The sequence below is a fragment of the Hemitrygon akajei genome, unplaced genomic scaffold, assembly GCF_048418815.1.
Source record: "Hemitrygon akajei unplaced genomic scaffold, sHemAka1.3 Scf000092, whole genome shotgun sequence".
Classification (NCBI taxonomy): domain Eukaryota; kingdom Metazoa; phylum Chordata; class Chondrichthyes; order Myliobatiformes; family Dasyatidae; genus Hemitrygon; species Hemitrygon akajei.
In genome coordinates, this window is record NW_027331978.1 from 1,616,601 (window position 1) to 1,642,855 (window position 26,255).

The following is a 26,255-nucleotide window of genomic DNA, read 5'->3' on the forward strand; positions in this document are numbered from 1 at the left end:
GACGTCGGCGCCTCAGAAGGTGTCAGACTACAAGTTTGAGTGGTGATGCACACTGAACACTATCAGTGATCCCCACTCCTGAAAAGTACATTTTGTAAATTAGATAAATTCGCGCAGTGTGGTGATGAACCACAGTGTGTATGTGCGCTGGCAGGTATGTGATACGAAACGTGAGTACGCCAACAACCATGCAGAACGGCCACTGTTCGTGAGATAATGTCCACAGTTCATCAATATGTCGGATTACATCGAAATTAGGTCGATGATGTATGATATTCTGTCTGCCTTCGGAGCTGAGGTAAGTCAAATGTCGAATCCATCTCAGTGCCGGGGTTATTTACATTAAGCAATTCTCTACAAACATATCAGATAGTTTTTGTAAACCAGCACGTTCGCCAATTTGAACATCAGCCATTCTCAATGTCCTTCATCATTCCAATTGATTCAAATTCTGTTACAATTGCGAAGACTTCCATTTTCAGGAAGTATCGGCGTTACAGGGAAGATACCAGCATGCATTGTGGACTGGCTGACGGACAGGAGGCAGCAGTGGCTGGCTGCCAGTGATTAGTGGTGTTCCTCAGAGGTCAGTACTGGGTGCGCTACTTTTCAAACCTTTGTCAATGATTTGGATAATGGAATTGATGGCTTTGTGGCAAGGTTTACAGGTGATACAAAGATCGCAGGAGGGGTCGGTACTGCCTAGGAAGCAAAGCGATTACAGCAGAACTTAGACAAATTGCAAGAGTGGGCAAAAATGTGGCTGATGGTATATAGTGTGGAGAAAAGAATGGCCATCATTTTGGTAAAAGGAACAATAGTGCAGACTGTTATCAAAATGGGTAAAAATTCAAACTTCAGGATGCAGATGAACTTGGGCGTCCCCGTGCAAGACTTGCAGAAGGTGAAGCTACAGGCTGAGTTTGAGGTGAAGAAGGCAAATGCAATGCCAGCATTTACTTCAGGTGGAACAGGATATAAAAGCAAGGAGATAATGCTGAGCCTTTATAAGTCAGTAGTCAGTCCGCACTTGGAGTGACGTCATCAGCTATGAGCCCCGGATCTCAGAAAGGATCCGTTGTTATTGGACAGATTCAAGAGGACATTCACGTGAAGGATTCCGGGAAGGACTGGGTTGGCATATGAAGAGCGTTCGGCAGCTTTGGGTCTGTATTCACTAGAATTTAGAAGCTGTTACGTACCCGTGATACGTGACGGTGGTACCCTTGTCACGTGACTGGGGTTGAAGTTATACTGGGCATGAGGTCATGGTGGAGTGATGTCATTTTCCCGCCAGTAGAGGTCATGTGACAGGTTTTTTCTACAGGGTATAAAAGGAAGACCCACCCTGTCGGGTGGGGCAGTTCGTGGCTGGATTTGCCAAGATGACTTCATGTTACTGTGTGATTTAATGTGATGACGCAGTTTAGTTAAAAATGAAGTTTTATATAATGCCTAAAGTTTAAAAGGTCAGAGCCAACGGTTTCTTTGCTGATGGAGAGTGAAGTTTGGAAGACAAATTGAGAAGAATCGATTTTCGATGGATTGACTTCGACCTTGTGTGATCCTCATTTGGAAGGATTTCGTTTACTATTCTCACGATAGTCTCCGCTGGGAAAAGCGGGAGATTGAGAATATTTTGGAAGGAAGGTCAGTCACTTTAAGTTGTTATATTTAATAAAATTCGACGTGGGAGTTCGACGCTGGGAATCGAAGGACATCGACGTGGAAGAGAATTTACATCGCTTTAAAAAGTCTCTCCTTTTAAAAGTACCGTGAGCTTTTGAACTGTCGGCATATCGTTCTTTGAACTGTTTTCATTCGGCAATTCGCTTTGGAGAACTGTTTTTTTTCAATACTACTTTAAAGACTGTTTGAGACTGCAAAGCTATTAAGAACTGTCTGACCAGCTGCCAGCAGCTGAGCTCGGACCATTGTTTGGGTTTGTTTACATTTGAAGGGGGTTTGTTATCAGTGTTTAATAAACGTGTTATTTGTTATAAAACCCCTTGCCTAACTCATCTATATTATTGTTGCCCGAATACGTAACATAATTATGGGGGCTACGTTCGGGATTGAATTATTTGAGTTTAAAAAGTTTTTTGAATTTTGAATCGGTGTATTGGTAACGGGGATTGCTCGATTTTTTTTTGTTTGATTGGCTTGTGAGTGGTATTCGGCAACGATGAATATTGATGAGTTTCTGGATTCGCCAGTCGCGGATTTGTTAGCGAAGGCGAAAAAAACTGAAGTCTCTGAACTTGCTAATCGGTTGCATCTTAAAGGGATTTTGCCAACTACATCAAAAGCTGTAATACAGAGAAAGATCGCATCACATTTTGTGGCTTCGGGTCATTTTGAAGAATCGATTTTAGAATCGTTTCCAATAAGTAATCTGGAGATGCAGTTGCAAATTGAACAAATGAGGTTGGAACGTTATAAATTGGAAATTGAGCAAAAGCAGAGAGATTTTGAATATGCAATGGCGAAATTAAGGTCTGTAGAACAGTCTGCTGATTCTAGAAAACCGTTTGTTGCTAGCCAAGAAATTAAATTGGTCCCTCCATTTAGTGAAACAGAAGTGGAGAGATATTTTCAACATTTTGAAACTATTGCTCGGATGTCAGAGTGGCCGAAAGATAAATGGTCAGTGTTATTACAGAGTGTAATCAAAGGCAAGGCACGACACGTTTACACAGCTTTAACTGCTGCGCAAGCATTAGATTATGATATTGTGAAAGAAAATATTCTCAATTCGTATGAATTGGTCCCAGAAGCGTACAGGGAAAGATTCAGGAGTTTGAAAAAGTCTGTGGAAAAGACTTATGTGGAATTTGCCTATGATAAAGCTATGTGTTTTGAGAGATGGGTTTCTTCTAAAAATGTAAATGAGGACTATGATACATTGAGAGAGCTGATTTTAATGGAGGAATTTAAAAGAAGCATTCCTGTTGAAGTAAGGACCTACTTAAATGAGAGGGATACTGATAAATTGCAGGACTGTGCTAGATTAGCTGATGAGTATGTTTTAATCCATAAGAATAAATTTCCTCAGGGTAGAATTTTTAAGAGGAAAAATAATATGGAGACTCCAGGTAAATCAGAAATTAAATCAGAGGTTAATGAGAGAGGTAATGAGGAAGGAAAACCTGTGAAGGAAAGACAGTTTGGTCTTATTTGTAACTATTGTAAGAAGCCTGGCCATGTAATAGCTAACTGTTTCAAATTGAAAAAGAAAGAGAAGGAAGCAGTTCCGGATGCTTGTGTGCAACATACTGAAGCACCTGTAAAGTTACAGGGTTTGGTAAACACAAATGAGGATTTGTTAGAGTCTGACAAAGTTAGAAAGGGATATGATCATTTTATAACTGAAGGGTTTGTATCCTTGAAAGAAGGATCTACTCTGGTGCCAATAAAGATTCTTAGGGATACTGGAGCTTCTCAATCACTGATGTTAGATAGTGTGTTGAAGTTTAATAAAGAGAGTGATACTGGTGAGGTGAATTACATAAGAGGTGTTGGAAGTGATTTTATGCCTGTATGTTTACATGAAGTAAATTTAAAGTCAGGGTTAGTTACAGGATTTGTTAAGGTAGGATTACAGCATAGCTTACCTGTGAGGGGTATTTCTTTATTGTTAGGTAATGACTTGGCAGGTGGACAAGTTTTTCCTGAAGTGCATTTGACAATGGAGTCAGAGGTACCTGAGGTGAATTCTAACACAGATTTTTCTTGTGTTGTGACTAGAGCTATGGCTAAAAAGATTGATGTGCAGAATGAGGTTGTTACTCATGACTGTTCAACTCAGGATTTGAGTTTTGAGGATGTGTCAGAAACTTTCTTACCTTCGTTGTCTGAACAAGGTTCTGGGAGTAAGTCTGACTATGAAGATTTATCTCTGTCACGGAAGGAGATGATAGCAGAGCAGAATAGAGATCCTGAGATTGTAAAATTAAGGGAACAAGCTTTACTAGGTAGTGAAATTGAGAAGGTGTCAGTAGGATATTATTTGGAAAAAGGAGTGTTGATGAGGAAGTGGAGGTCGCCTACAATTCCTGCAAGTGAGGAATGGAATGTTGTTTATCAAGTGGTTGTTCCTAAAGTTTATCGGAATGAGATTTTGACTTTAGCTCATAGTGTGCCTTTAGGTGGACATCAAGGGGTAAGGAAAACTGTGGACAAGATTTTAAAACATTTTTACTGGCCTGGTTTAAGAAAAGATGTGGCGATGTTTTGTAAGACGTGCCATACTTGTCAAATTGTGGGTAAACCAAATCAGGTTACACCAGTAGCTCCATTACAACCTATTCCAGCATTCGGTGAACCGTTTTCTAAAGTTATTGTAGATTGTGTTGGTCCATTACCAAAGACAAAAAACTGGTTATCAGTATTTGTTGACTATCATGTGTACTTCGTCTAGGTTTCCAGAGGCAGTACCACTTAGGAATATAAAAGCTAAAACTGTGACGAAGGCTCTTATAAAATTCTTTACTTATTTTGGATTGCCTAAGGAAATACAAACTGATCAAGGTAGTAAATTTATGTCTGGATTGTTTCAACAGATAGTTTATAAATTGGGAGCTAAGCAAATTACTTCGTCTGCATACCATCCAGAATCGCAAGGTGCCTTGGAGAGGTTTCATTCTACTCTCAAGAATATGATTAGGACATATTGTGTGGAGAATGAAGGTGACTGGGATGAGAGTATAAACTTACTTTTATTTGCAGTAAGGGAATCGGTACAGGATTCTTTAGGTTTTAGTCCATTTGAACTTGTGTTTGGACATAGAGTTAGAGGACCTTTAGCTTTATTGAAGGAACAGTGGATTAGTAAGGAAGTGCATACTAATTTGTTGGACTATGTTTTGAAATTTAAGGACAGGTTACATAGAGCTTGTAGCTTAGCCAAGGAAAATTTGAAGTTGGCTCAGGAGAAAATGAAGACTTGGTATGATAAGGAAGCTAGGATGAGGATGTTTAAGCCTGGAGATAAGGTGTTGGTTCTTTTCCCAGTGCAGACAAATCCTTTACAAGCTAGATTTCATGGACCTTATGAAATTGTGTCTAGAGTTAATGATGTGGATTATGTAATAAAAACTCCAGATCGTAGAAGGTCAACACAACTTTGCCACATAAATATGATTAAACCATATTTTGAGAAACAATCTGATACTGTGACTGTTGTGGTTAGTGAGAATGAGTTGGATTTAACTGGGAACATGATAGATGATTCATCTGACTTTCATTCTAAATCTAACATTGTTTCTGTTAGGTTACCTAATTCGACTATTTTGGAAAATATGGATGAGAAATTAGCACATTTACAGCTAGAGCAGAAACAACAGATGAAGGAATTGATTTTTAAGTATAAGGATTTGTTTCCAGATGTTCCGAGAAGGACTACTATAGCTTCACATGATGTAGGTGTTGGAGATGCCAAACCTATTAAACAACATCCATATAGGATGAACATGGAAAAATGTGAACTTGCTGAGAAGGAAATTGAATACATGTTAGAGAATGATATTATTAGACATTCTAACTCGAATTGGAGTTCGCCATGTGTTATGGTGCCAAAACCTGATGGTAGTATTAGGTTTTGTACGGACTATAGGAAGGTGAATGCTGTAACGAAAACAGATGCATATCCAATTCCTAGAGTAGATGATTGTGTAGATAAGGTTGGAAAAGCAAAGTTCCTTACAAAGATTGATTTATTGAAAGGGTATTGGTGTGTTCCATTAACAGACAGAGGTAGAGAGATTTCTGCATTTGTAACTCCATCTGGGTTATATGAGTATAATGTTCTTCCATTTGGGATGAAGAATGCGCCAGGTACTTTTCAGAGGATGATTAATTCTGTAATTCAGGGTTTGAAAGATACTGATGCTTATATTGATGATTTAGTGACAGGAAATGATACTTGGGAAGCACACATTATTGCGGTGGAGAAATTGTTTGAAAAGCTTTCAAAAGCTAACTTGACTATTAATTTAGCCAAGAGTGAATTTGGACATGCTACTGTGACTTACCTTGGTTATGTTGTAGGTCAAGGTAAGGTAGCTCCTGTTCAGGCAAAAGTTCAGGCAATTTTGGAAATTCCCACTCCGACGGGGAAAAAAACTCTCAGAAGGTTTTTGGGGATGGTAGGATATTATCGAAAATTTTGTAAGAATTTTGCTAATGTTGCCCTTCCATTAACTAATCTTCTGCAGAAGAATGTAAAGTTTGTGTGGACAGTGTTTTATCAGGAAGCATTTGAAAAATTGAAAACAATGATATGTCAACAACCTGTGCTTAAGGCACCTGACTTTGAAAAACCTTTTTCATTAGCTGTAGATGCTAGTGATGAAGCTGCGGGAGCAGTATTGATGCAAAGGAATGAGGGTGATGAGGTTGATCATCCAGTAGCTTACTTTTCTAAGAAATTTAATAAGCATCAAAGAAACTATTCAACAATAGAGAAAGAATTGCTATCTCTTGTTTTAGCTTTGGAATATTTTGAGGTATATGTTGGTACAACTCAAAAACCACTTATTGTTTACACTGATCATAATCCGTTAGTTTTTCTGAGTAAGATGAAAAACAAAAACAGAAGATTGTTAAATTGGAGTTTGATGTTACAAGAGTACAATATTGTGATAACTCATATTAAAGGTAAAGATAATGTGGTTGCTGATTGTCTATCTCGATGTTGAATGTACAATGTTTTTTTTGGAGTGGTTTTTTTTATTGTAACACTCCTACTGTATTGTATATTGTGTATGTTATATAATTTATACATTTGTTTTTTTTTGTAAGTAATTGTTAAAAATTTTTGTTCTTGTCAGACCAAAAATGTTTTTTTTTTGGAGGGAGGTGTTACGTACCCGTGATACGTGACGGTGGTACCCTTGTCACGTGACTGGGGTTGAAGTTATACTGGGCATGAGGTAATGGTGGAGTGATGTCATTTTCCCGCCAGTAGAGGTCATGTGACAGGTTTTTTCTACAGGGTATAAAAGGAAGACCCACCCTGTCGGGTGGGGCAGTTCGTGGCTGGATTTGCCAAGATGACTTCATGTTACTGTGTGATTTAATGTGATGACGCAGTTTAGTTATAAATGAAGTTTTATATAATGCCTAAAGTTTAAAAGGTCAGAGCCAACGGTTTATTTGCTGATGGAGAGTGAAGTTTGGAAGACAAATTGAGAAGAATCGATTTTCGATGGATTGACTTCGACCTTGTGTGATCCTCATTTGGAAGGATTTCGTTTACTATTCTCACGATAGTCTCCGCTGGGAAAAGCGGGAGATTGAGAATATTTTGGAAGGAAGGTCAGTCACTTTAAGTTGTTATATTTAATAAAATTCGACGTGGGAGTTCGACGCTGGGAATCGAAGGACATCGACGTGGAAGAGAATTTACATCGCTTTAAAAAGTCTCTCCTTTTAAAAGTACCGTGAGCTTTTGAACTGTCGGCATATCGTTCTTTGAACTGTTTTCATTCGGCAATTCGCTTTGGAGAACTGTTTTTTTTCAATACTACTTTAAAGACTGTTTGAGACTGCAAAGCTATTAAGAACTGTCTGACCAGCTGCCAGCAGCTGAGCTCGGACCATTGTTTGGGTTTGTTTACATTTGAAGGGGGTTTGTTATCAGTGTTTAATAAACGTGTTATTTGTTATAAAACCCCTTGCCTAACTCATCTATATTATTGTTGCCCGAATACGTAACAAAGCATACACAGGGATCTCACTGAAACCTAACGAATTTTGAAGGGACTATATTGGGTGGATGTGGAGGGCATGTTTCCTATAGTGGGGGGACCCAGACGAGGGCATATCATCAAAATTGATGGACCAACTTTTGGAACAGAGGGAAAGAGGATTTTCTTCAGATAGAAAGTAGCGCGCTGTGGAAGGTCCTGCCACAGACTGAGGCGGAAGCCAAGTCCGTGGATGTATTTAAGACAGAAGTTGACCGTTTCCTGATAGACCAGGACATCGAAGGATGTGATAAAAAGGAAGATTTATAGAGTTGTGTGGATTCCGGGCTCGGCCATGATGAAATGGCAAAGCAGACACGATGGGCTGAAGGGCCTAATTATGCTGATGGTCTTATGGTCTAAGGATCGCGTCAGAGTGAAATATGGAAATTGTTCAACACTCAAGTCCAATTTAAAGCTGAAGTTCAGATATAGTTTTATTGATCTGTACACATGTATGCAGCGAAACGAAACAGAGACCAAAGTGGAAAACACAGAACATATATCACATACCGCACAAAAAATAATATTAAAGCAATACAATAATATTAACAGGTAGAATATGCTGTACATATGCAAGTTGACATAAAGTGCATATGCGACATATAGTTTGTTGAGAAAAAATCTCAGGAGCAGCAGACAGAACAAATCAGGTCGACTCAGAGAATCGTTTCAGACTAAAGGGCTTTATTTATACGTGATATCACGGAGAGCCTCTGCACCTAAGAGCGGTGCTTGGGGGCTCTGTTTGTCTTGCAGACCCGCTTCATTATATAGACACAGAGTACGTGACTAAAAGCACTTAACAAGAGCATTGGTTGACTTCGAACTTAGGACTAGATTTCAACCAACAACGTGACTTTGATCTTAGAACGAGATTGCAACAAACAAGAGCATTGCGTAAATGCGGGGCCACAACATCTTTCTTGGAAGGACATTCGCTGAATTCCAAGACCTGCAAGGATTTTAGCTAAATTGTAAGAGTATTCACAGGCGATTAGGTTAACCCCTGCATATCCAAAGTGTCTTAAATTCTTCCACAATTCCCTCGTTGTTCATCTTTTCAGATCAACACTCCTCATGAAGTAATTACTCCTCTTCCTCATAAGGGGTTCATATCCCTCCTGAAGGGGTATTTCTTTGCCAGGATGTACCTCATCTGTCCACCAGTTTCGCTTACTGCGCATTTCCCTCACCATCTGGGGTATGATAGGGTCATTTTCAGGTCCGAGTAAATCTGTTTTCATTAACTGGTCACAATACAATCGTAATAATCCACATACACAGCATCCTAAAACACATATTATTACCACTATAATTATCCCATGGGTAATCCAGCTTCCTCAGCCAGAAAACCAACCCTCTAGTATTTCCCACCATTTCGTTCCTGAAAATAAAAAAACTGTTTCCCTATCTTCGTAGACTACTTAATCTTTCCTCTAATGTGTTGACTAAGGTGAGTTGTGTTTTCTGACGCATCGGGAATATAAGTACAACATTCCTGCCCTACCACGGCGCTTGCCCCTCCTTTTTCGGCTCAGAGCAGGTCCAGGGCCATTCTATTTTGCAAGGCTACCATTCTAAGGGCAACTACCTTTGTTGTTAGGTCTTTCCCTTGCGTGAGTTAGTGTATCGGCATCGTCATTGGCCAATATCTCTAGAGCGGTTGCCATACTAATAATTTCTCGTGAATTTCGGGCCACGCCGCATGAGGGAAATGCTAACATTCAAAACCTTTCACTTTCAGTTATCCCTCGCTTACTTCGCCTTCAATAAGGATGTTGCGATATATCTTTTATAGGATGCATGGAGGGCAATATATAGGCCAGATAACAGCAGCTCGTCCAGTTTCCTGGGGACACATTCCGACTTTCGCCTGGCGGCCTTGCAAGCCAAGGACAAGCTCTTTCCCCACATACCCAGTAAGGCACATTAGGAGTAAGCGGAGGAGGACCCACCCTCCGTTCAGTACAAGAACAATGACCCAAAAATCTCCCATCTCCCCCCGCCGTATTGCAGTAACAAATTCCATTTACAGTTTTCTGTGTATTTACTAACTCGAAGGAGGGCATCCTTTTTCCCTCCATCGGGGTAGGGAGGTACCATCCACAATCCCCTTCGCTGACATCACAGTCCTTCTGCCAATCTCTCGTTCTAAAGCTGGAATAGGATGTGTCAAATAGTTTCATAAGTTGAACAGAGAGCTTTTCGCTTCCGTTCATGGGGATCCCTTCCAGTGATGGGCGGCATGCTGAGGTATCTTTACACACACCCAACAAGAGTCCAACTCTTCACGTTAATGACTGGCATGAGTGTGACATAAGGACAAAGAGGTATTTCTGGACAAGGCCACACTGACTCCCCGCAGTATCAATCCTCATAAAAGCATCTGGCTTGTTAGCTTCATGCATTCTTGTCTTCTAATTCCTGGTGCCGTTTGCACCTAGTAGCGTGAATCCATTCTCCTTTTCCTTCAAACTTCACCGCGGTTCTGGTTATTATCAGCACTGTGTAAGGGCGCTTCCACCTAGGAGAAAAAGAGTCCTTTTTTATCTCCTTTACATATACCCCTTCAGCGGGTTGGAAAAGGATGCTTAATCTCGCTTCCCACAGGGGGCAGCGCCTGTCGCACTCTCTCATGCAGGTCAGCTGCCGTTTTACACAATGCTTGCGCATGCGCTGGGGTCTGTTCATCATTCCAGCTCAGGGCCTGTCACTCAGTGGTAACATGGTATAGATAGAATGAATGAAAGCAGGCTTTTTCCACTGAGGCCAGGGGAGAAAAATTTTTTAAAAAGAGGTCATGGGTTAAGGGTGAAAGGGGAAAGTTTAAAAGGAACATGGGGGGGGTGGACTTCTTCACACAGAGAACGGTGGGAGTGTGGAATGAGCTGCCAGATGAAGTGGTAAATGCGGGCTCACTTTTAACATTTAAGAAAAGCTTGGACAGGTACATGGATGAGAGGTGTATGGAGGGATATGGTCCAGGTGCAGGTCAATTGGACTAGGCTGAAAATTGGTTCTGCACAGCCAGGAAGGGCCAAAAGGCCTGTTTCTGTGCTGTAATTTTCAATGGTTTGTAAATCTCACACATTTGGACAAGCCAACTGAGGAATGCAGACTGATTTCCCTTCCCAAGTTGGTCGGCGCTTTTTTATCTTGCTTTTCCTTTTCCGCTTAGGGTTCCTTTTCTGGATCCCGCTCTTCCAGCCTCCCCCTTTCAGCCAGAAGACTAAATTGAGGATCCCATCCTCGTCGCCAATCTGTTGCAGATAAATCTCTGGAGCAGCAGACAGAACAAATCAGGCCGACTCAGAGAATTGTTTCAAACTGAAGGACTTTATTATACATGATATCACAGAGAGCCTCTGCACCTGAGAGCGGTGTGTGAGGGCTCTGCTTAGCTTGTAGTCACGCTTCATTATATAGATACAGCGGGTGTAACTAAAAACACTTAACAAGAACATTGCTTGACTTTGAACTTAGACCTTGATCACAACATATTGGCTGCACCCCTCCCGGCGCCGCAACCTCCTTCTTGCTGATTTTAGCTAAACCTCAGGAACATTCACAATCTCTATATATCAAAATAGTCTTAAATTCTTCAATAGTGTGTTTTTAAAAGTTACTGCTCTAATGAAAGAATTTCCCATTCGGGATCACTAATAATAGGGATCCGTTAGTCTCGTAAGACCATGAATTTGCGCCTTAGAAGGTTTTTCCAGGGGGCAGGCCTGGGCAGGTTTGTATGAGAGACCGACAGTTGCCCAGGCTGCAAACCTTCCCCTCTCCACGCCACCGATGTTGTCCAAACGAAGGGCACTAGGACCCAAGCAGCTTGGCCACGGTGTCGTCACAGAGCAATGTGTTGTTAACTGCCTTGCTCAAGGACACAAACATGCTGCCTCAGCTGAGGCTCGAACCAGTGACCTTCAGGTTGCTAGTCCGATGCCTTATCCACTAGGCCACGCGGGATCACTAAATTATTATTATTATTATTATTATTATTATTATTATTATTATTATTATTATTATTATTATTATTATTATTATTATTATTATTATTATTATCATCATCACCATCATCATCATCATCATCATCATCATCATCATCATCATAGGCTGCAATTACACTGTATTAAGTGCGAAGACACGTTTTAGCAATCAGGCGAATTTTAAATGTTTCGGTTGAATTCATTTACTAACGTGCCACAACTTAATTAAAACGAAACATGTCAATAAATGTATTTTCAGCTGTACTAAGCAAATGACAGGCTCTTCCCTATTGACATCAATGTACCTGGGTTGAGGGGTTGAACGGCTTTAAGTTGCTCGGCATAAACATCACCGGGGAACTCACGTGGTCTGTGCGCCTCTTTCACCTCAGACGGTTGGAGAAATTTGGCGTGGGCCCCAGAAAGTCTGTGCGGCATTCTTCAGGCCGAACGGCATGCGGAGGAACTCAGACAGGCCAAACGGGGTGATGAGAGCCGTTTTGGGGACGTCGTCCGGATGCATCGGGATTTGATGGTATCCTCGGACGAGGTCTACCTTGGAGAAGATCCGTGCGCCGTACAGGTTTGCTGCAAAGTCCTGAATGTGCGGCACAGGGTAGCGGTCCGGTGTTGTAGCCTCGTTCAGCCTGCGGTAGTCGCCGCACGGTCTCCAGCCCCCTGTCGCTTTGGGCACCATGTGCAGGGGGGAGGCCCATGGGCTGTCGGACCGCCGGATGATCCCCAATTCCTCCATCCTCTTGAACTCCTCCTTCGCCAGTCGGAGCTTGTCAGGGGGAAGCCGCCGAGCACGGGCGTGGAGGGGTGGTCCCTGGGTCGGGATGTGGTGCTGTACGCCGTGTCGGGGCATGGCTGCCGCGAACTGCGATGCCAAAACCGATGGGAAATCCGCCAGGACCCTGATGAAGTCGTTGTCGGACAGCGTGATGGAGCCGAGGTGAGGGGCTGGCAACTGGGCTGCACCCAGGGAGAACGTCTGAAAGGTCTCGGCGTGAAGCAGTCTCTTCCTGGGCAGGTCGACCAGTAGGCTGTGAGCCCGCAAGAAATCCGCACCCAGAAGCGGTTGCGCTACGGTGGCCAGTGTGAAGTCCCACGTGAACTGGCTGGAGTCGAACCGTAGCTGCACCGGACGGGTGCCATAGGTCCTTATAGTGCTGCCGTTCACAGCCCTCAGGGGGGGACCCGGCGCCCTGCTGCGGGTGTCGTAACTCGTCGGAGGTAAGACGCTGATCTCGGCACCGGTGTCGACCAAAAAACGGCGTCCCGACCTCTTGTCCCACACATACAGGAGGCTATCCCGATGGCCAGCCGCCGTAGCCATCAGCGACGGCTGGCCCTGGCGTTTCCCGGGAACTGGCAGGGCGGGCGACAACGGCGGGCTTCTGCACCCCACCGCTGGTGGTAGAAACACCATTGATCGTTGGGCTCCACACCCTGGCCTTTGGGTTTAGCGGGCTCTGCGGCCGGGCCTGGACTGGTCTGCTGCTGGGAGCGTGGCCCGGTGATCAGTGAGATGGACGCCCCACTCACCTTCTTGGCGTTCCACAGCAAGTCCGCCCGGGCTGCCACCTTCCGGGGGTCGCTGAAATCCGCGTCGGACAGCAGCAGGCGTATGTCCTCGGGCAGCTGCTCCAGGAATGCCTGCTCAAACATGAGGCAGGGTGTGTGTCCGTCGGCCAGAGACAACATCTCATTCATTGAAGCTGATGGAGGCCTGTCTCCCAAGCCATCCAGGTGCAGTAAACGGGCAGCTCGCTCGCGGCGGGAGAGTCCGAAAGTCCTTATGAGCAGTGCTTTGAATTCCGTGTACTTGCCGTCCGCGGGGGAGACTGTACGAACTCCGCGACCTGGGCTGCTGTGTCCTGGTCGAGGGAGCTCACCACGTAGTAGTAACGGGTGTCCTCTGAGGTTATCTGCCGAACGTGGAATTGGGCTTCTGCTTGCTGAAACCATAGGTGAGGTTGCAGCGTCCAGAAGCTTGGCAGTTTCAAGGAAACCACATGCGTCGTTCATCTCCGGTCCAAAAATCGTTTGGACCGTCGGGGTCACCAATTGTAGCGGTGTGCTGCACGCAGCGCTAAAATAACGACACGGAGTCGGTAAACTGCAGTCAAAGTTAAAGTTTATTCGAACTTCACAGCCTTGCTTTAAAGCCTCCCTCCATCCGCCCTCCCCCGCGCGGATGCCTCGAGAGGCACGTACTGACACCCCCTCAGGTTTTCTCCCTTTGTTGCGGACCTAGCCTTTGTGCCTGCACGCTGGCTAATTGTGAGCCGGATCGAGTGTGCTAGTAATTGGGTCGCCACAATATAATCATATATATCGCAAATCTCCACAAAGTATTTATCTGAGGTGCACACTTATAGAAAAGAGTGGAGAGAAAAAACAACAAAAAGGGAAGAACTATGTACAAGTAGGGAGTGATCTTTTTTTTTTACAACAGATTCATTGATTTGTGAGTATAAAATCAGGCCTATGAAGCATTATGTAGTTAAACCAAGTGTTTGGGCCGATGGGGTGGAGAGTTGAGCGTCTCAGCTGAGGGAGAGGGAGCGACACATTCAACGACGGAGGGAAGGGATCGGGTGAGGGGGAGCGAAATTTCCCATCAGAAAATGATCACCAGCCAGGATGTGGTGGATGGCGGGAGAAAGGACAAGGGCTCAGAGAGGGGAGGGTTCAGGAGTGACGGGGTGAGTAGGGGAGTGACTCAACGGGTAACACAGAGAGAGAGGGAGATGAGGAGAGGGGGAAATTGTCATCGCACAATGGCAGCCAACCAGCATAGGATGCCGAGCATCGAGATGGCGGGGAGAGGAAAGCGAGGGGGAGGAGGGAAGGGGTTTGCGAGTGATGGGATGGGAAAGGAGGGTGACAAGATGGTGAGTGTGAGGGAGTGACAGACTTCGTGGTGGAAGAAGTGGGAGGGAGGGTCACGCACTGTCACACATTGGCTGCAGGCAGAAGGTTAAATGGAGAGTCGGGAGAAGGCGCACCGAGGGAAAGGAGAGAAGGGATGAGGAGTTGAGATTGAATAAACAGGAAGGGAAATGAGTGGAAGGTGAGGAAAAGGGTGTATATCATTCTACGATACAGGGAGAGCGGTTGTCAATAGTAATCATCACAAAATGGCCGCCAGCCAGGGTGAGATAGGCAGTGATAGAGTGGAGAGGGAGAACAGAGAGCGAAGTGTTTAAGGAGTGACGGGATGCCAAGGATGGGACAGGGCGACTCTTAACAAGGAAGCTGGAACACTGAGTGGTTATCATGGGGAGGAATGGGTTAGGGCTAGGTTTAGGGTTAGGCACCGTTACAACGCCCCTCCCATCTCCAAAGTACCGCCTTGATTTTCCCTCCCCTTCTCAGGTCGCTTGGCACGAATCCTTCAGGCTCTCCGGTGGGGAAAGTGTCGTCACTGAGGCCCGCCAAAGGCAGCAGTGGGCGCGGGCTTGTTGGAGAAGGTGAAGGAGAGGTCTGTCGGTGCGGGCTGGTAAACAGGGGGCGAGACTGAGAGGGAGGGATCGGATTGTGGAGGGGAGGGAAGAAAGGAAAGTTGCGGAGAGGAGACGAGATGAGTAAAACGATCATCGCCCCCGCGTCGTTTATTACCCACTCACAGTCTCTCACCCTCACTCCCCACTATTCCCCCTCTGTCCCTTTTTCCGGCTCCATCTCTCTCCCCCCCACCCTGCCCTCCAGCCTCTCTCACCACCATTTATTTCTTTTCTCCGGCTGTTCCCATGTCTCTCTAACCCTCCCGCGCTCTTGCTCCTACCGGTCTTTTCCTACCCTCTTTTACTCTCTAGGCCTCTAGGACCCCAGTGTCTCTACCCTCCCCATGCCCCCTCGCCCTGTTTCTATATCCCCGGTCGCATCTCAAATCTCCCCCTCACTCCGGCTGCTCTCTCATGTACGATTTCTCTCCCTCTCCTCCTGGAATTTCTCCAAACGGTCTCTCCCTCCCTTACTAGCCTTTCAGCCGCCTGACTCTCCTCCCTCCTCAGTCGTTCTCTCTCCGCCCTGCCAGACTCTCTCTCTCTCCAACAGGCTCTTACAAAGTTAAAAACAAATTTATTATGAGAGTACATCTATGCCACCATATACAGCTCTGAGATTCATTTTCTTGCAGGCATACCCAGAAAACCAAAATAAAATAATATCCATAATAGAATCAATAAAATATTTATGCTGATGGTAATTAGACAGGGTTTTCTTCCTCCAGGGTCCTTTTCAACTCTTCCCTCACCCTCCTCTGTCTGCCTCAGACTATCAGTCCCAGAGCCCTTTCTCCTCTTCTCTCTCTCTCTCTGCTGTTTCCCTCTTTTCGCCCCGCCCCCCCCACTTCACATCTACGGTAACGGTGAGTGTGACAGGTGTGGTGGGGGTAAATGTCTCTCTCTCTCTCTCTCTCTCTCTCTCTCTCAATTAATCTATCTATCTATCTATCTATCTATCGCTCTCTTCCCCGCCCCCTTCCCCTTAATGCCGCAGTCCCTTTCTCTCAATACCAAACCGCAGACACTCCCCACTGGAGGTTATGCGAGGAGAGAGAGAGAGAGAAGAGAGAGGAATTGTTATAGATGATTATTTAGAGGCAATGAGAATAAAAGGAGATGGACAGTCAGACAGGCAGAAAATACGGGAGAGAGACAGAAAAAAACAGAAAGCAAACCCAAGAGGGAGAGAGTGAGAGGATGTCCGACAGAACGGTGAGTAACATCGAGAGACAGAGAGAGAGAGAGAGAGAGAGAGAGAGAGAGAGAGAGAGAGAGAGAGAGAGAGAGAGAGAGAGAGAGAGAGAGAGAGAGAGAGAGAGAGAGAGAGAGAGAGAGAGAGAGAGAGAGAGAGAGAGGGTGAGAGGCCGAGGAAGGGAGTAAGAGTAAAAAAATAGAGTGATAATTAAAGAGAGACAGAGAGAGACAGTGAATGTCAGGATCAGTGTCAATCGGAGACGAGATGTGGACGGAACAGCGACGCGTGAAAGGCTCCATTCAGAGCAGCAGAAACTCGCACCGCAGCTCGGGAACAGGAGGAACTGGCGAACGGAGCGAGAATGGGAAACATAAGACCCTCCCCTTGTGCTGTCTTGGTTACTGTGCTTGGGTGAGAGAGATTGCATCTTCTCAAATCGCTGTCTGAGTGTGTGTAGCTCCCTCACCATCTTCTCTCCTCTGTCCGCACGCTTCACCTCTTCCATCTCCCCCGTCATCCTCACCCGTCACCATCCTCACACAGCAGTATGTCAGTAAATCTCCAGAAAAGCTCAATACTGACCACCATTAGAATAGTCGGAAAGTTCTGAGCAATTGAGAAATGAGTGTGCCCGTACCTCTGGTTTTAACAGCTTGAGCCGAGAAAAACAAAATAATACATGTTGACGGTATAACACATATATCACATATATAACACATATATAACCCGGTCTGAAACCAATCTGGAAAACTTACAAAGGAAAATAAGGACTGAAATGAGGAATTTTAGAAAACACCATGTACACTCAAACCTATTTATATTAACTCCACCTGGGAAAGAAGGATGAACAGAATAAAACATAAATACTTTATACAACAGTCAGATAAAACTTCTAAGGATATATTTTCATTAATGGAAACATGATTCACCACTCCAACGAACATATACTATTCTAATAAGTACACGGAACTGAAATTAAATGAAAGCACAAGGATAAAAAAATGAAGGAAGTATCACGACAGAAGAAATTGTTAACCAACGGAAGTGCATGAACTCCAGACCCGGCAACATCTTTGTAAATTTCCTCAAAAATGTATCATTCAGCGTGACACCCCATCTCCTGTACTCAACTCTCTGATACATGGAGGCCAATGTGCCCAAAGCATTTTTTACGACCCTATCTAACTGTGACACCACTTTCAACAGATTATGGACCTGTATTCCCAGCTCACTTTGTTCTACCGCACTCCTCAGTGCCCTACCGTTCAACCTCCCCTGGTTAGTTCTACCGAAGAGCAACACCTCGCATTTGTCTGCGTTAAATTCCTTCAGCCATTTCAGCTCATTTTCCCAGCTGGTGCGGATCCCGCTGTAAGTCATTACAGCCTTCCTCGCTGTCCACTACAACTCCAATCAGGTTGTCATCCAGTAAACCACATTATCATTCAGATGGTTGATAGAGACGAGAAACAAAAACGTACCCAGCACTGCTCCCTGCGGCACTGTAGGAGTCACAGGCCTCCAGTCAGAGATGCGACAATCTCCCTCCACTCTCTGGCTTCCACTACAAAGCCGATGTCTGATCCCATTTACTACCTCATCGTGAATGCCGAGCGACTGAACCTTCGTGACCAGCCTCCCGTGCGGGAGCTTCTCATCTGGTTACTGACACGGACACAATCACGGGGCAAACATCATTCACCGAAATGTTGCTTTAAGTGGCAAACTCATAAAAGGTGCCATACATTACTATAAATACAAACCGCGTCCTGTTTTAGAGCCTGAGTCCGACAATAACATGACGAGCGACACGTTATTACGGGTAGAGTAGAGATGAGAATACTTGTGGAACTCAGAAACAGGTAGGCGAGTAAAATAATAATAAATATAATAATACCCGATGAATTCCTCCCAAATATTGCCCAGAACTGCCGAAGTGCCACCGATGAAGATTGGGTCAAATGTGCTTTGTGCCTTCGGCACCGCTTTGAGAAATGAAATGAAGTTTATACTGAAAGACAGACTGTTGCACTCGATCACTTGTGAGGGAACGAGACGGGTCAAGCGGCTTCTGTGTCAGTGGAGAACTCGTTTGGGACGAATGATCATCATCCTACTCGTTTCCAGGTTGTTAGAGAGAAAACAGACGTTTCAATCAATAACCTATGAGGGGTGATTTATAAGTACGTGGCCTAAGGTAAAAGGAGTCAATTTTAGAAAACCTAGCACATTTAATTTTCAACATTGTCCCCTCCTACATTTACACACTTAGTCCAGTGGTCGTGGAGCATACAGATCCCTTCTTTGTATAAGTCAGCGTCTTGGACCTCCAGAAGTGGTCCACAGCATGGGGTGATTGATAAGTTCGTGGCCTACGGTTGAAGGAGATGAGTTGTTAACTTCCAACTTTCTGCATTTTTACTCAAAGAGTTGACCTGCACGTGCATGTAACGAGAGCTGTATATCTCCTTCTAGCTTAGACCACGAACTTAATAATCCCTGCTGTGGCCCACCTGCAGGTCCAAGACGCTCTGTTACATGCACGTGCAGTTCAACTCTTTGGGTGAAAATGCAGAGAGTTTGAAGGGAATAACTCATCCCCTTCTTCCGTAGGCCACGAACTTATCAATCACCCCTGCTGTGGACCACTTATACAACGAAGGGATCCGTATGCTCCACCACGCTGGACTATGTGCGTACGTGTAGGAGGGAACTATGTTGAAAAATAAATATGCTAGCTTTTCTAAAATTGATTCCCTCTACCTTAGGCAACGATCCTATCAATCACCATCGTAAATGGTGTGAACCGTACTTTCGGTGGCATAAGGAAGGAATAATGGGATCATCATGCACGAAACAGCGCCCCCTAACGCCTTCACCAGTGGTTTGGGAATTGTCAACCAGGCCAGTCTGAAAAAATCACTAAGCAATTACCATCAACATATCACTTGCAGTACCAGAGGAAACTACACACTGGACCATTGCTACAACACCGCCAAGAATGCGAACTGTCCTATTCCACGCCCTCACTTCGGGAAGTCTGATCACTTGGCTGTACTTCTGCTCCGTGAGTATAGCCAGAGACCGAAGACTACAGCAAGAGGAGTGAGGACCAAGAAGGTTTGGACAAGGGAAGCATAGGAGCGACTACAGAACTGTCTTGAATCGGTGGACTGGACTGTATCAGGGATTCATCTTCGAATCTGGATGAGTATGATATAGTTGTTACGGACTTCAATAAAACTGTGTGGATGAGAGTGTGCCTACAAAGAATTATTGTACATTCCCAAACCAAAGGCCATGGCTGAACCAGTTGATATGTTGTCTGCTGAAGTCTAGATCTGTGGCATTTACATTTGGCGACCAGGGACTGTACCAGAAAAACAGGTATGATTTGGGGAGGGTGAAGTGACAATATCCAACGAGGTTTGAGGCGACATCGGATGTACGACAACTCTGGCAGGGTTTGCAAGGCATTACGTCCTACAAAGCGAAACCCAATGGCATGAATGGCAGCGATGCTTCACTACCAGATGTACCCAACGTCTTCTACGCGCGAATATAACTACAGCTGTGAAGATCCCTGCTGGACGCGGTGACTCTGTGATCTTCGTCTCAGAGGCCGATGTTAGGCTGTCTTTAAAGTGAGTGAACCCTCACAAGGTGAAAGGTTCGATGGAATTCCTGGTAAGGCTCTGAAAACCTGTCACCTAAATGGTAGAGGTATTCAAGCACATTTTCAACCTCTCACTGCTCCGGGCAGAATTTCCCACTGCTTCAAATAAAGCTACAATTGTACCAGTGCCTAAAAAGATTAATGTGAGCTGCCTTAATGACTATCGCCCGGTAGCACTCACATCTACAGTGATGAAATGCTTTGAGAGGGTGTTCATAACTGGAGTGAAGTCCTGCCTCAGCAAACATCTAGACCCACTGCAATTTGCCTATCGCCACAACAGGTCAACGTCAGAAGCATTCGTAATGGCTCTTCATACGGCTTTAGCCCACCTGGACAATACAAACACCTATGCAGGATGCTGTTCGGTGACAATAGCTCAGCATTCATACCATCATTCCGCAATCGTGATTAAGAAGTTACAGAACCTGGCCTTCTGTGCCTCCGTCTGCAATTGGCTCCTCGACTTCCTAACTGGAAGACGAAAATCTATGCGGATTCGTGAAAATATCTCCTCCACGCTGACGATCAACTTTGGTGCACCTCAGGGCTTTGTGCTTAGCCCACTGCTCTACTCTCTGTACACCCATGACTGTGTGGTTAGACATGGCTCATATACCATCTATAAATTTACTGATGATACAACCATTGTTGGTCGAATATGAGATAGAGACGACAGGGCGCACAGGAACGAGATATACCAACTAGTGGAGTGGTGTCTCAGCAACAACCTGGCACTCAACGTCAGTGAGACGAAAGAGCTGATTGTGGACTTCAGGAACGGCAAGACAAAGGATCAGATACCGATCCACACAGAGGGATCAGAAGTGGAGAGAGGAGCAGTTTCAAGTTCCTGGGTGTCTGTTTCTCTGAGGACCTAACCTGGTCCCAACACATCGATGCAGCTATAAAGACGGCCAGTCAGCGACTACACTTCATTTTGTAGTTTGAAGAGATTTGGTATGTGAACAAAATAAACTCCAAAAATTTCTATAGACGGGAGAGCATTCTGACAGGCTGGGTCACTGTCTGGTATGGAGGGTTGTTGGTGGGGGGGGGGGGTTGTAGGTGCGGTGCTACTGCACAGGGCCGAAAGAAGCTGCAGAGGGTCGTAAATGTAGGCAGCTCCATCTTGGATATTAGCCTGTAAAGTTCCCAGGACGTCATCTTGGAGCGGTGTCAGCGTCCTCATTGCTACCATCAGGGGGGAGGTACAGGAGCCTGACGGCACACACTCAGCGATTCAGGAACAGGTTCTTCCCCTCTGCCATCCGATTCCTAAATGGACATTGAACCCGCGCTTACTATCTCACATTTTATCATATATTATTTCTGTTTTGCACGATTTTTAAAATTCACTATACACCCGATGTATTTACTTTACTTATTTATCTACTTTTTCTATGTTAAGTATTGCATTGACCTGCTGCTGCTCAGTTAACAAATATCACGGCACATGCCGGTGATATTAAACGTGATTTTGATCATGAGAATATCTGTTTGCATTCGGTACTGCAACGCTCCGGAGAGAGCGAAGGGCATGTCAAGGCACAGATGAACTCACGGTTCTTCACTGGAACCAAGAAAGAGGTCGGTTTGTGCCACTGGACACGGACTAGTGAGGTCAAAAGAGTGGAACTGTCCCAATGCCAAAGGTTTTGTAATTCAGAAACTCTCCCCCACATGTTTCATGAACAATTCTACTGTATTATGATGATGTGAAAATTGGCCATGAAACACGTGAAAAGGAACAGAAAGACCGAGGGCTGAGAATAATAATCTCCTCTCTCTCTCTATCTGTCTGTCTCTCTCTGTGACTGTCTCTCTCTCTCACTCTCCCCTCTCTCCCCTCCCTCTCTCTGTCAGTCTCTCTCTGTGACTGTCTCTCTCTCTCTCTCCCCTCTCTCCCCTCCCTCTCTCTGTCAGTCTCTCTCTCTCTGACAGTCTCTCTCTCACTCTCCCCTCTCTCCTTCTCTCCCTCTGTCAGTCTCTCTCTGTCTCTCTCCCTGACTGTCTCTTTCTGTCTCTCCCCCCCTCTCCCTCCCTCTGTCAGTCTCTCTGTCTGTGACTGTCTCTCTTTCAGTCTCTCCCCTCCCTCTCTCTCTCTCTCTCTCTCTCTCTCTCTCTCTCTCTCTCTCTCTCTCTCTCTCTCTCTCTCTCTCTCTCTCTCTCTCTCTCTCTCCCCCCTCTCCTTCTCTCCCTCCCTCCAGTCTCTGTCTCTCTCACTCTCCCCTCTCTCCTTCTCTCCCTCCCTCCTTCAGTCTCACTCAGTCTCTCCCCTCTCTCCTCTCCCCTCTCTCTGTCAGTCTCTCTCTCCTCTCCCGTCTCTCTCGCTTCTCTCCCTCTCTCGCTCTCACTGTCTCTCTCCTTAAGCCAAATACTCATGCCACCCTGCTTTTCAATCACAATATTCAAAAGTAAGCTTTTGAAACATATACCGCTTTTCTTTAAAAGAGCTTAATGATAGAATCTGCACGTTTTATTCTAACATCTTCGAATTTTACTCAGTTTTTTTGCGAAATCTACTGAATATTTTATCAATAAATTATGGACATATAGAACTTCATACATCGATATTATTTGACACCTCCCCACACTTGCTCCTCAGCTGCTACGCAAAAAGGGTTAACTGCACGTGTCATTTCATTAAGTGCCGATATCGTCATTTCCACGGAGGGTTTCAGCGTCACAAGGGAGTTTCCCTCTCCTATTAATAAGCATCTGAATCACTGAGCTCTCACTGAACAGCCGCTCCGGCACTCACAGTGACTCGCCGATCCACACAGCGGGACAGAGAGAGCACGCTGCAGAAGGAAGGTTTGCTGGTTCCGGAATGGATCAGAGTCCGGGAACAGCAGCGTGGAGTGTGGCAGAAATTCCGAAGAATGTCTTCTGGGCTGCTCAGTTTGTCTTTGCTAATTATGAATGGATGACCTTAGATCTTCGAATTACGCATGCGTTAATAACAATTCAAATGATTTTCTTTCCCGTCCTCGCTATCATTGCTCTTCCCGGTAAGTCTCTCTCCAAAGCTCAACTATGCAACAATATTTAACTGTTTTCTAATGTTTATCGCCCATTTGAAATCATTGCTGCTGTCGCACACTGCGGATAAGACATTTTGAAAGCTTCAAATTCTGCAGCGATGCTGTTCTCTGTGACTCTCGGAACTGCGCAGGTCGGTGATCTAACCGGCAATCTCTGTCCAAACGTTGCACACATCATGTCATGACCGGGGCTTTGATATTTTGCCTCTGGAAACGTTGCTTCTTTCCTGCCGCTTCTTCTCCCATCGAGAACATCAGCTGCCGAATCAAGTTGCTTCCAGACCTTGTGTTTACAATGCAAATTAATTTTCCAAATCCAAATATTTGGAAATATAATCCAAATCCGCAATATTCTCGCAGCCAACTGCCCTGTCGACTAAGCGCCAGCCACAAATCTACACACTAGCCACAAATCGGATAAATTCTTAACAGAAAATGCTTCCTGATGTGTTTCACTTTAATATTATTTTTCTCCTCCTCGCAGTGAACCTGGTGACGATTTTAATCCTGTCCAGAGGAAAGTGCGGTCTCTCCAGAGTTGTCACTCGCTACCTGGTTGCCATGGCAGCGGCGGATCTTATGGTCGTTGTCCTGGACCTGATATTCAGCAAGATTCCGTACACTTACGTGCCAGTGAAACTTTTCCTCTGGGCTGCGGGTACACCAGTGTGTAAAATCCACGCCGTCCTGCTTTACGCCGCCAGCGATTGTTCGGTCTGGTTCACCGTCACTTTCACCTTTGACCGGTTTGTGGCCATTTGTTGCCAGAAGCTGAAAACAAAATATTGCACCGGGAAAACTGCGGCTGTGATTCTGGGGACAGTGACTGCGATCAGCTGCTTAAAGAACATTTACTGGTATTTTCGGTTCTCAGGACATTATGAAGCGATAATTGCTCCATTTATTTGCATGAAAACTGAGTATTATTTGTCCTTATCTGTCGCAATGCCAATAGACTTATTTCATTACCTTCTCACCCCTGTAATCCCATTCCTGCTGGTTCTCCTGACGAATGCATTAACCGTCCGGCATGTTTTAGTCACCAGCAGAGGGCGCAGGAGACTCCGGTGTGCTGACAAGGGACAGGGTGCCAGGGACCCGGAGATGGAGAGCCGCAGGAAATCCCTCGTTTTACTGCTGATCATCTCTGGTAATTTCGTCCTGCTGTGGGGACCGTTCACTGTGTATTCTTTGTGGAACCGACTGTCTGCTTCCTCTGGGGCGAATCTTCCTCCTGATTCTCTGCGAGAACTGGGCTTGATGCTGCAGCTTCTGAGCTGCTGCACAAACACGGCTCTTTACGCCGTCACCCAGACTAAGTTCAGGGAGCAACTGAAGGACGCGATAAAATATCCCCTGGCTCTCATTGCTGGAAGGATGTCATGAATTAATGATGTTTCCCTGCCTGGCTCAACTAATTCACCACTCATTGCAGGCAAACTCTGCACCAAAGGGGACCCGTGTAAATACGAGTTTGTCTCATTCCGCACTCGCTTTACTATCGCGCATGATTCCTCACTCCAGCTCAACTGACGACCCTTTGAATCGCTTTTTTTCTGCATTCACCAGTGTATATTCCCCTCTCTTCCCGAGTGGAACGACCTACGTTTGTCAGTGTAGATCAGCGCCGCCCTGGTGACCCACATTTCTGTCCTGCAAGTCCCACCGTCCACCTGGTGCGGATGCACTGCCCCGCTCCAGCGTGAGATTCTGTGTTCCCGAAACCTCTCCTGTTCAGCGGTCCAGTTCCCCCAGTTCGCAGTTCGGGACTGGAGATCTTGTCTCTGGTATCGCTGACCGAGACCAAGGATTCCGGAAACATCTTGCAATCTCAGTGTTAACGGAAGCTTGAAAAGTCGATGCTAGTTCTGTGGAAATGCGAATGTCAGTCCGCAATGTGGGGTGCAATTGCTGTCGTTTTTTATAAAGCCTCAGTCTGGTCGAGGGGGGAAGGCGGGGACAGACACGTCGCCGGATTCCAATGTGAAAGAAACGCGGGGGAAATACAGCGCACATACTTTGGTGTTTTACCTATAGGGATCGAGAGACTGAAAACTCTGGAACTGCGCGTTCCTTCAGACTTAGCGCAGACCTAATGCCATTGGCGGGTGTTCCAAACTTACCTGACTTCCCCAAACCTATCAAAGTCATTCAGAGCCAGTGGAGCAGCCGGTAAAATGGGCTGAGAAGTGGTCGATGTAATTTCATTCAGGGAACTGCGAGCTGTTGCGTTAGGAGGATTCACACGTTGAATGTTGGGGCAGCGATGATTGTGGTAGAACAGGGGAATCTGGGAATGGAGATCCATAATCTCTCGAAAGTCGCATCACAGGTCGACAGGGCCGTAAAGTGGGTATTTGGTACATTGACCTTCATATGTTAAGGTATTGGGTATCGGTGATGAGATGTTATGTTGAAGTTTTATGACGTCGCTGAGGCCGAATTAGGAGTATTGTATGCAGATCTGGTCACCTTTCTGAAGGAACGATATCAATAAGATTGAATGAGTTCATAGGGCTTTTACGAGACTGTTGCGGGGTGTTGAGGACAGAGCTATAAGGATAGCTTGAACAGGTTATCGCTTTATTCCCTGAATCAGAGGAGAAACGCGAGTGATCTGACCTGTCACTTCAACGTGGAGTAAACAGAGCGATCACGACTGCTGGTGGCGCATCACTGACGCTCTGGTATTGTCACTGTGTATTCAGACCGGTCACTGACCAGAGGGACAAGGCTTCTCCCTCAATATCGGCAATCGTGTTAGAAATGTTTGTATCAGGTCCATGAATATCCGCACAGATCATCTCATTGCTCATTCAGAACTTCCCTCACTAAACTAACACTGCCGTTACATTTCCTGTCCCAACTCGGGCACAGCATATTTAAACTCGTCAATAATAATACCCCACAATCATCGACCACGGACTGTGACTGAATATCCGAGCACAATATTACATTTAATTCTAAATACCCAACCCTTATTCTGCATATTAAATTGTGAATTTTCCGTCAAGAGCCGAAGTGTACAATCACGGGATGACTCAATCACAGTTGTGCGTTTGCGAAAAATCAAATATAG

The 26,255-nt window shown here is 45.2% G+C and overlaps 1 pseudogene; it reads left to right on the forward strand.

Annotated features, from left to right (window-relative positions):
- The first annotated feature begins 235 nt into the window (after positions 1 to 235).
- LOC140722882 (uncharacterized) overlaps positions 236 to 26,255 on the forward strand; it is a 61,362-nt pseudogene continuing 35,342 nt past the window's right edge.